The sequence below is a fragment of the Fringilla coelebs genome (genome assembly GCF_963513975.1).
Source record: "Fringilla coelebs genome assembly, chromosome: 5".
Taxonomy (NCBI): Eukaryota; Metazoa; Chordata; class Aves; order Passeriformes; family Fringillidae; genus Fringilla; species Fringilla coelebs.
Window position 1 is genome coordinate 8,821,818 of NC_140033.1, and position 11,090 is coordinate 8,832,907.

An 11,090-nucleotide genomic window follows, 5' to 3' on the forward strand; every position below is an offset into this window, starting at 1 on the left:
GGGTTTGGTGTTCTCATTCTGACACCCCGTGACTCAAATCACCTCAAGTAAATGGGATCATTTCATGGGGCTCTGGGAACACCGAATGCCTGACCTTTGTCTCCAGGTTGCTGGTGATGAATTCATCAGCTCTCTGTGCCACACAGGGCACATCCACTCTCTGACTACACTCAAAGCCAATCCACAGGTGACTGCCAAGGCTGGACTCTGTTTATTGCAGGTTAAGGTGCACAAGAGATGTGTTTCCTTGCTGGAGTGAGAGATCACTCTGTGTTTGGTTGTGTTGCTCTCAGCATGGGCAGAGAGGGAAGGACAGAGCATAAGATTACTTAAACCAGGGCTGCCCTCAGATGTGTGCTCATTGCCAGGGCATGCCAGAAAGGATTAAGCACTGTTAGCATGGCAGTTTGCACAGCTGCTTGAACTGAGTGTCATCTCATCTATGGCTTTTGGGGATGATGTGGAGCACTCCAGCAGGGAAAATAAATGTCTGTGGCATTCAGTGAGGAAGTGTTCTCTTGGTTAAACTCTCCCGACCTGAGCAGAGCTTTGACTTCAGCCTTGATCACTTGGCTCTGATATTTTGCTTAGCAGACTGAGAAGCTGATTTCTTTAGGATTCTTCTTTAAGTAGCAGGGATTGCCCAGCTTCCTTCCAACTGCAAAGCTTGCAAGAAAATATTTCTTTGAGCAGAGCTCCTGTTGCCAGACCATTTTCAGTGACCTTGTAGACCCAAAAGTCATTTATCCATGCAAGTGTATTCACTGGCACAAAGAAGGTCAGAAAAATAGACATTATATTCTCTACATCATCAGTTAGACCTACACTGTAGTTAATTTTAATATTCAATTTCTGCTGAAGAGAGAAAGAAGGTGATTAGGCAGTAGAATGAGATGCAGTAGATATACCGGTTCTTCTTGTGTTTCAACCAATAAGAGGTTTCAGCAGGGATAAGTGAAATAACTCAATCACCTGTTTACTTTCTGATTCCTTCAGATAGCAAAATGCATCCATGTGTTAGTGGTTAAGGTACCAGAGACTTTGGTATTCAAACAACATCAACATAAGGAAAAAATAGGCCAAGAACCAGGCAGTGTAGCTTGCTTCCTTATTTTTGTATTATCTCTTTTTCTTTGACAACTGCATAGCTACACCCAGAGAAGTAGTAATTATATCCAGAACCCAGAGAGGTCCATCATAACATGAAAATGTTGTGACATCATAGTCCTTGGTTAGGGAAATTATAATGATGGCAAAGGTTAAAGCCACAGTGTAGGACAGGCAGAGAAACAGAAGAGCCTCAGAGGAGAGTTTCTTGCTCAAAAAAAGCACAAAACTCTCCCTTTTTGAAGGAGAATTGTCATAAGGTAAGCCACCTTACTTTTAAAATGCTTTTTTGCATGGGGATGTTTTTGCAAAAGTTTTTTAATTGGTTTAAAACCACTCATGGGTGAGGCGGAGGAGAGGAAATAATGAGAAACAAATTCAGTGGAAAACAAGTGTTGATGGTGTGACAAGGCAGTGAAGTAAATTTATGAACTGATTTGATCATGGATATTAGCACCTCCTTTCCTTCCAATATGAGTCAGAATGAACATAAACATCAGAGCTATATGGAAAAATGTACCACTGGGTGGGGGGGAGGGGAGCAAAGGACAATTAAAAAAACCTTTACTTTTTTTGCAAGTTTTTCTGTTAATTTTTTAATATTTACTACAAAAAGAAACACAAACTGTTGAAATAGATTTCCCATTTCTCTTCTGACTGGGAGGAGAAAATAAGAGGACTAAACACAATTTGTGACACACCAATAAACTTCAAAGATAAATGTTACTAAGACATTAGTGTTATTTTTTCTTAGATATGCCAATGAGCCAGTATTTTTTATGCTGTGAATTGTATTATGACAGGACAAAAGTACTTCATATCACGTTTTGTTGACTTTCCAAATATTCTTGGATTGTTATTTCTCCAGAAATAACAGAATATGCTAAGTTAGAAGACTGCTACTTCAATGAAGAATTAGATGTTCACTTTGGTTTTCATTTTTAAGGAACTTAATTTGATAAGTTTCAAACACTGATCTACATTGAACCATCTCACTACGAAATGTTTCTCCTCAGACAAATCAGATTTCCATTGTCTCAGCCATGTGCTTGTGCCTTTGTGCAATATAACAACCTTGTTTCTCTAAGCTCATTGGAACTGGCAAGTAACAAAGGGAGCTTGAATTCCAAAGCACACTCAAAATTTGCTTTATACCCGTGACTAATGTCAAATCTGAACTCCATCTAATAAAATACTGAGTAACTTCGTGCTGATCTCCTCTGGATGCCAGCTATGACTGCCTATAATAGCTGAGGTCAGACCACTATCCCTGATGTGTATTCTCTACTCACAGAATTTTCTTTGGTAAGGAACTATACTGAGGAAGAATAGTTCAAGCTGGCCTAGTGCAATGAAATTAAAAACATCGTAAAAAAATAGTCCTCAAGACTGCAGGAATTCACCAGGGCTTAATTATTAAATTGGTATCTATCCAGATACTTTCATCTATACATATATTCTAAGATTTTTTTTGATCAAATAATTTTTAAAATATAAAATGTAGACATGTGGATAGCAGAATATGCAATGAAAAATTTTTATCATTATCTTAGCCCATATGAGGACTTCCCCCAAAATATGTTCTTAGAAAGAGAACAAGCAGACACAGCTATGATTAGATTTTTCTTCATAAGAGCAGAAAATTGCATGATGTAAATATTGTTTTTATTGTACAGATGTGCTGTAACAAAGAAAAATGCATGCAATATTGCATTTTCTCTACAAAAAAATGAAAAAAGTTACAATAAAAAAGAGTAATCCTTAGCCTGTGCTATATAAACTTAGAGAAATGGTAATCAACCTTGATGTGTGGCTAAGGCACACATCTGTCTGCATGATTTATGACAGAACACTACCAGAGAATAAACTGTTCTTTTTTTAAAAAATATATTCTCCCTGTAAGAAGATATTCTGCTCTGCAATGAAACATAGATTTTTTTTCCCATATTTTCTTTTTCACTAAGCTAAGAATTGTTATTACACGTCTACGAGATGTAGTTTCTTAGCAGTCATTATAGAAATCCTTACAGTCTCTTCTGTATAGAAGTTCAGAGTTGTTCATGAACAGAGAAATGATTCAACCTGTTTTATTACAAAAGAAGCAAAAATTTTCTTCCTAAAAAACAAAATTGTAATTCTGAATTGAACGAATTAAACTTACAGAACTTAAGTCTCTTTTTACTTCTATTAAAAAGATTAGTGTATGGAAATAGGGCAAGATATTTTCATTATTACTATGTATTTTTAATGCTCCTTAGTTTGAATAGGACATTTCAAAGGGCTAAAAAGTGTTTCAGCTTCATTTTTGGTAATTTCCAATCAAGTATCAGCCATAGTAAAGACAACAAGGCCACTATCAGACCACCTAACTAAACCAGTGAAAGCTGCTGAACTATCACAAGGAGATTAGTTTTCTTTTTATGTAGATATAGACTGTATTTAAAAAAAGTAAGGCTTTTCCATTTTTTTGGCTAGTGGATTTGATTATAAATACAATATTGCTTGAGTTAGAACAGAAGGGCTTGAGAAACTTATGTAGACTCCAATGACAAGGCTTCCACTATATTCAAGTATAAATTAATAAGCAATTAAATGTTTTCCAATGGCCTGCAGTCTTATCTTCAATTTAATTTTAGATTGAGGTCATTTATGTGGGCTGAAACCTTTTTTACTGTAGACCAGTTACCACCCCTTCAGTGCAGGAAATAACATGGCATGATAGCAGAATAGTCTGCTGAATTAAAAAAAACCAACAAACCCACTCAGTGAAGAGCCTAAAATCTTTTTGCCAGTGTTGTTCTTTGTTTACAGTTGTAATGAAACACTTTCAAAGGTACATCTCACCAAGTCAATTTATGCTACTGGAGCTGGCTGGACCTGACAAACTGGCTGGCAGGGAGAATGATGCAAGAGACTCCCGTGCAAAATTTCTGGATCCCTGCCTCAGGGAGGAAGCAAAGTGTGCTTATGTATTTGTCACATTTAATGGCCTTTTCAGAAGGAAATTGCATGTCCTGTGACATCTATGGGCAGGAAAGGTGACTTAATAGAGAAAGGGAAGGTCTTGCATTAGTGAGAACAGAGTGGCCAATTAGTAATTCTACAGTCATGGCAAAGTTATGTGATGATGTTTATGCAATACTGGATTTAGATGGGCCTGGAGGAAGCTTAAAAAGAGTAGGAGGCATGAGAGGTGGATTCAGGCCCTGCCTCTGCTTCAATTTAAACATCCTATAGCATTAGGTTATGTTACTCTACAATTGTATCTGTTTCTGCATCTCTTTCATTCTTCCTGAAACATTTAACACAGAGAGATCAGAAATGTCTTAAGCAATTTTGCATATGGAAGAAATGCAGTTGCTCCACTTAATAGAATTTTATTTGGAAGGCATACACCAAAAGAGACCAAAAGAGAATATTTAACACAGTAAATGATTTGTTTATATAACACCAAAAAATAAATGTAAAAACACCTAAACAAAGACAACAGTTTAGAAACTATGCTTTTAAAATCTGTAACATGCCATTGGTGAAGATTTTTACTTTTTCTTCTATCTCTAAATTCTATTATTTGTCACTGTACTGAAATGGCATGAAATTTATACCAGAATGACAAGACAACTGTATTATTGATGACTCTATTTCCTTCACAAATACCATAATATTTAATTATCATCACATCTTAAAAAGGGAAATGTGTGTATGCCTGCATAGAAAAGATGTAGCAGTAGAGAGAATAGTGCAGGTAGCAGAGGCAAAGATTTTAAAAATATGAGTTAGACACAGAATGTCAGATTCCACAAAGTTGAAATTGCTCGATTGTAAGACAGGGCTAGTGCCAGCACCAAAATATCAAGTAGATGAAGACCTCTGCCCAAAGATATTCCAAAACTTATTACAGTAAGTTTAGACTCTCTGCTGATAAACTTTCAGTTGTGCCTCATCTCCACAGCAATCTTGCTTGAGTGAATGAAACTCATAGAACCATCTTATTCACTTTGAGTCAGATTTGAGAAATGCACAATATTGCTCCCCATCAACCCAAGAAAGAGAGAATATAGCTCCTGGTGGACTCTGAAATGGCATCTTGCTTCTGTGGCTGTGGGACCTAAAGGTAGCCATGAGATTTTTTTTCCCTTCTTTTTTTTCCCTCTTTTTTTTTTTTTTTTTTTTTTTTTTTATCTGTAGCATAAAACAGGTTTTTATATTCTTAGAAGACCACCCATGAGGTTTCCTCTTTCTCTTTTACAAAGCTGTTTCTTATTGGAATAATATGTTTGCCCTTATATGTACCAGCCAGGAAAAGCTTTTCATGAATAAGTTCAGTTCTGAGAATGCCTGTGTTCATTTTCACCAATAAGTTCTGAGATAAGGAAGTGTTTCTGCATCTCTTTCCCTGTCAGTGGGTTACCAAAATTTTATGCACACATGGAGCAGTATGCATAATATAGCTTCTGAGAATGTTTATGTCAGCTGGAGACCACAAAACCTGACTAGCAGGAACTCTATGAACTTTCTCCAAAGATACACTGGGACTTTGCCTTTCTGTGAGTCTAATTTTGAAAAGCCAGGTTTTAGGAAAAACACCTTTGCAGGTGACTTGTAGGATAAAAATGATATGTACAATAACATGCCATTTCTCCATTATTAGAATATTTGCATTCAAATGCTATCACTCATCGTGTAATTATTATGTCTGGCACAAAGTTTCTATCTGCAGAAGACAAAAATATGCTTTACATAACTTTTTATCTGCTTGCAGCTTATCTCAAGACTTTGTGACAAACACTTCTAGCATTGGTTTAAAGCCAAACATCACCTTTTAGGGCTCCTTGATATGCAAATACAGATGTTTATGTCAATGAGGAATATTTTTATGAAAATGTATTCACTCACATCTTTAGTTTTTTTATACTTGATGAGATGCTGTGACAGGACACTTAAATCAGGCATAATTGTGATATGAGCCTGTCCAAAATTTTCTTAGACTGAGGAAAAAACCCCAGACCTTCAAAGCTGCATTTGAATTAAAAAAAAAAAAAAAGGCTTGGAGAAAGCTCATAGATCATAGGTGAAGGAAATTAAAGTAAGATGGTTTGAAATCTCCCTCTTGCCCAGTATAGCTTTCAGATCAAGATCTTATTCCCAGTCAGCACTGGGATTCCCTTTACCTGGGACAAATCTACTTTTCCCTTTTTCTCCATATTTTCTCTCTGCTTTTTTAAGAAATCTGTGCTACAAACTCAGTCTTCCTTCTTATGCTTCCTCCATCAACCCAGAGAACTTCTCTGAGCTTGTGGCATAGGTATGGAGTCCCTCATTTGCTCTCAGGAATCAGTCTCTCCTTCCAGGGGCTCCTGTCTCATCTCAAGCCCAGTAGTTCAGACCATGTGTGCTCATGGGACTCTCTCTTAGCTATCACTCAGACCTTTTAATAATATATAGTATATAAAATATAATAATCACAGAGTGAAAAAAAAAGCTCAAACAAGGTAGAGATGTTTCATCCAAATTTATTTCAATGTGTGCATAAGTGTCCACTAATAAAAGAGCAAAAAAAACTAACACTTTGTATGTGGAGTATTCCACAGATGAAGCAAACCTAGTGAAGTGCATCTGAAATGTCTGCCTTACTTAAAATTGCCATATGTCTGCAAAAGCTCATGGCTGAACAATTTATTTTCAAACTGGACTTTCAATTGAGTAAAAGCTAATCACATCCACAAAAGGTTCCTCTCTCTCTCTCTTCCTTTTGTCTTGTAAGAAATAATAAAGTGAACAGAATTTCCTATTAAATTTTTGCTGGTTCAACGGGGTGGTCTACTCCTTTCAACCCTAGAGCAGTTGTTAGGGGAGCAGGGAGCTAGAACTGGACTTGGCTGCTCGTATTTGATTATCAGAGCCAGCTGGAAAGGGGTCAAACAGTGCCTATAAAGGACTGAGAAACCTCAGCTGTAAAAAACAGCAGGAGGTAGTTTGGCTCCTGTGATTGGCCAAGAAGTTTTGGGAGCACACAAGGAAAAAGCAGTGAGGATCCTACAAATTTTTTAATAAAGATTAGTTTTTCTTTCTGCATACCTGTGTGTGTACATGTGGGTGGGTGGGTTGGTTGATCTTCACATTTCCATCCCTGAGACATTAAAATATTTGTGAAGTAAAATGTCTGAAAGAGGTACAAGAATGTTTCCAGTCAGTCCTGGCAAGATGACTAGGAAAGATGAAAATCAGTGGTACTTGTTCTATTTATTACTGGGATGTTTACATTGAGCTTCATATGCATTAGAAAGAAGTGCATGCACCTGCAATCTGAATTTCACAAGGGATTAATAATGTTGGGTGCTTAAACTTTCAATGCCCCTCCTGAGAATCTGAAAAAAGCCTGACATTTTCTTCTTCTTTTTTTTTTTAGTGTATTTTCTGTGATGATAAAAAGTCAGTTTAAAAAAGCGGAAAAAAATCTCAACAGTAAATAATTTAATTTATTGAATGGGGCTTTTGTGGCTTAGAGATAAACTGCAGATCTTTTCCACATCTGATCTAAGAAAATATAGTCTTTTTAACACAGTTTAAATCAGAAACTTTTGTATGGAGAATGCTCTTTTGACCAGATGATAAAAATATAAAAATACAGCTGCTACTATATCTCAGGAAAGCATTGATAGAGCTGTGACAGAAGCATCACAATAATAATAATATTTCAATATCACTCAAATTCTGCTGTAATTAAGAATATGCTTTATTCAGCTGTTGCATGTTGAAGTCAATAGTTTAGTTAAGTGCATACATATTGCAGGAAATAGAAACTTTGAATATGAAGTGGTTTAAAACCAGTTTGTTTTGGGGTGGGTGTTGTACAGCACTGTACAGAGACTGGATTAGCAGGATGGTTACAGAGCTTGTGTAGTGACTAAGAAAACTAGCAGAATTGGGATGGTAAACCTCTTTAAACACTCTGTTGTCTTCCCAAATAAATGTTTAGAATCAGGTTAAAAAAAGACAAAACATAAGAATCCATAGAGGTATCTTTTATGGTTTCTGTATCAGTTTAATTCTTCTGTGGTGTCTTTTAGCCTCCTCAATCTAGGCTGTTTGGTTTGATGGTTTTGCATCAATCTTGGGTCTTGTTTCCAGAGTCTATTGAAATGTCTTTCTTCACTGGGTTTTGTCCAGGTTTTAACACAGGGAAGAATAAGGTCTGAAATTTGTCTTTAGCCTGCAAAGAAGAACACCAGTAGGAAAGAAAAAAAAAAAATTAAAAAATATTTTGCTCTCTGGAGAGCAAATCAGCTATTGTTCCCTTTAGCAGATAAAGTAATTCATTTCATTTTGAATCACTGACAGTCTAGGTTGCAGAAGATCAGCTCTTTTATTTTTGAGATATTGAAACATTTTTCCTTTTTACTTCAATTGTGTGTGCTGTCTTCTGCTAGACACTCAACATGGGCAAGATCTCAGCACTGGTTTTTCCTACTGGATGAGTTTTCCTCTGCCAGCTCTTTAAAACTAGAGGCTAGAATGTCTCTCAGCAAACTTCTTATGATACATTTGCACAAGAAAATTGTGCCATAATGTCATTTGTTCCTTCCTTATTTCAAAATATTGTAGCATAGTTCCTCCTGTGTCAATCACATTTAGAAAGCCAGAGCATTTCAGTGAAACTGTAAATCATGATCCAAATATAGAAAGTTTTTTGAAAAGCATGTAGCAAACAAGACCTTGCTTAATTTTACGTGAGAATGCTGCTAGCTTATTTGCCAAGGAATGTTAGGCATTGTGCAAGCACAAATTAAAATACAAACTGTATCCTAGAAATCTGTAGGGTCCCATAGCATCTGCCATCAGAAATATAACAAAATTAACCAGCACAGTCCATGCGTTCCAAACAGAAATCTTTAATTTGAAATTTTCAGTGAAATGAGTCAACTGCAGATCCAACTGGGTTTAATTCCATTTGGATTTGATCTTTCATGGATACATTCCATACAGACAGTATTGAAAAGCGTTTTTCTCTGCTCATCCATAGCCCTGTCCCTCTCTAGCATCTTGACAACCAGGGTGTTTTCTAAGTTTTCTAAGGAAATTACATCCCAGGGTGTCTGGGTTCATGTGATGGGCATCACAGCAGTAAGTTTGTGCCAGTGCCTGAAAAGTCCATTTATGTGAGCAAATGTCTTGTTAATGAGTTGCAGAATTTCTTAAATATTTTTTCGCTTACTTTATCATCTTCCACATTTTCAGGTTAAAAATAAAAAGGGGCAGACTGGATGGAGAGCAGACATTCATATAGGTGTAGAAAGGTTAATTATTTGAGTTTTTCCAGTCAAGTGTGATTCTCTTTTACAGCTGAAGCTGTAAGTTAACTGCTCTGAGCTACTCCAAATTGAACTTTGCTTTCTGGAGCTTGTCTTTGTGAAAGCCCACATACATGTCTGAGTAGATATTAAAGTCTAAAAAGTGCCCAGGAGTTCTGCATGCCCCCCAGGCATTCTGTGTTTGTAGAGCAGGTTCCCTGGTGGGTTCTCCTGCAGGCTGCCCCTGCCAGGGGGTGATGCTCGGAGTGCGGCACTCCTGCAGACCTGCGGCACTCCTGCAGACCTGCGGCACTCCTGCACTCCTGCCAACCTGCTGCACTCTTGCAAACCTGCAATGCCCCTCTCCAAATGAACATCCCCTCACTCCCTGGCCTTCTCCTAAAAGAGATTAACGGGGTGGGCCATGGTAAAACTGCACTGTAAAGTTTCAAAAAGTGAAATATTTCAATATCATTCATTTAGGCTTGCCTTTATAAGTAGATATAACTTCATTCCAATTAAAAAAAATCAGGGATTTGGGGGGATGGAGGAGGTTTCTTGGGTTGGATTTTTTTTTTTCCAATAATGAGATAATCCTTTTAAAAACCCCAGTTGCAAACCAAGATGCGTTCATTTCATTACATCAAAAAAAGGCAAAACTTTAAATAAGTGCAATATGACTGTGTTTCCTCAAAAGAGCCCTGCCATGCACTATCCCAAACCTTATTGAATTAAGAATAGTACCTGTTACACAGTCAAGGCTTTGGATGCTTTTAAATAATGCTTCTAAACAGTGCTGTGGTAATTGATTATGTTCTTATTTACTGTTCAGAAGTAGGTAAATTTTTATGGCTTTTTTTTCTGTAAACTGGTTGTATTTTTTAAATATAAAATTATTTTCCTTTAGGAGTATCAAAATAAACAACAATCAAACTGGATAATTTTGCTTTGACCCTTAAACTCTTGTGGCTGTGTGAGGTAAGATCTTTTACTCTTCTTTTGTTTTTTGTTTTCTTTTTTTTTTCTTCCTTTTTTGACATGCATTTAAATAACTTAAAGATAACAGTTCCTTCCTATTTGTTTTCCAGGGATTAAGAATTCTGTGCAAATTGAATATGTTCCTTAAGGGGCCTAACTAGTTCTCTGAAATTCACATAAAAGATTAGAATACTGGTTTTGTTTAATTTTCTGTTAAAATCTCAGCTAGATGTTCATCCAGACACCACTGACCTGATGGAGACAGATAAGAAGGCACAGGTGCTTGTAAGAAGGCACAGGTAAAGCTCATGATGTGCCCTATAGTTTTGGTGCTTGATTTGTGTCCTGACAACATCATGCCTGCTTGCTGAGGTGGGACCTGGCACAACAGGACATTGTTTGTACATTTTGATTTATTTGGGAAATTTCAGTGGATGGCCACACCAGGGGCCTTCCTCCCATGGAGCTGGGAATCAAGACTGGTATTCCTCTTGGTCAGAGATGCCCATGGTGTTAAAGTGTGATAGGATGGTAAACACACCACTGCTCTGAACTCCAAATGTTGTTTTCATACCTGGTAATCGCCTTGTTCTGGAAGAATCATTTAGAAGACACCACTCTTGCAGGCTCAGCTCTTGACTGGATACTTGGATGTCTGAAATAGTTTCAGGTACAAGAGCACAGTTACTGCACCTATGATTGATTTGACCAGCA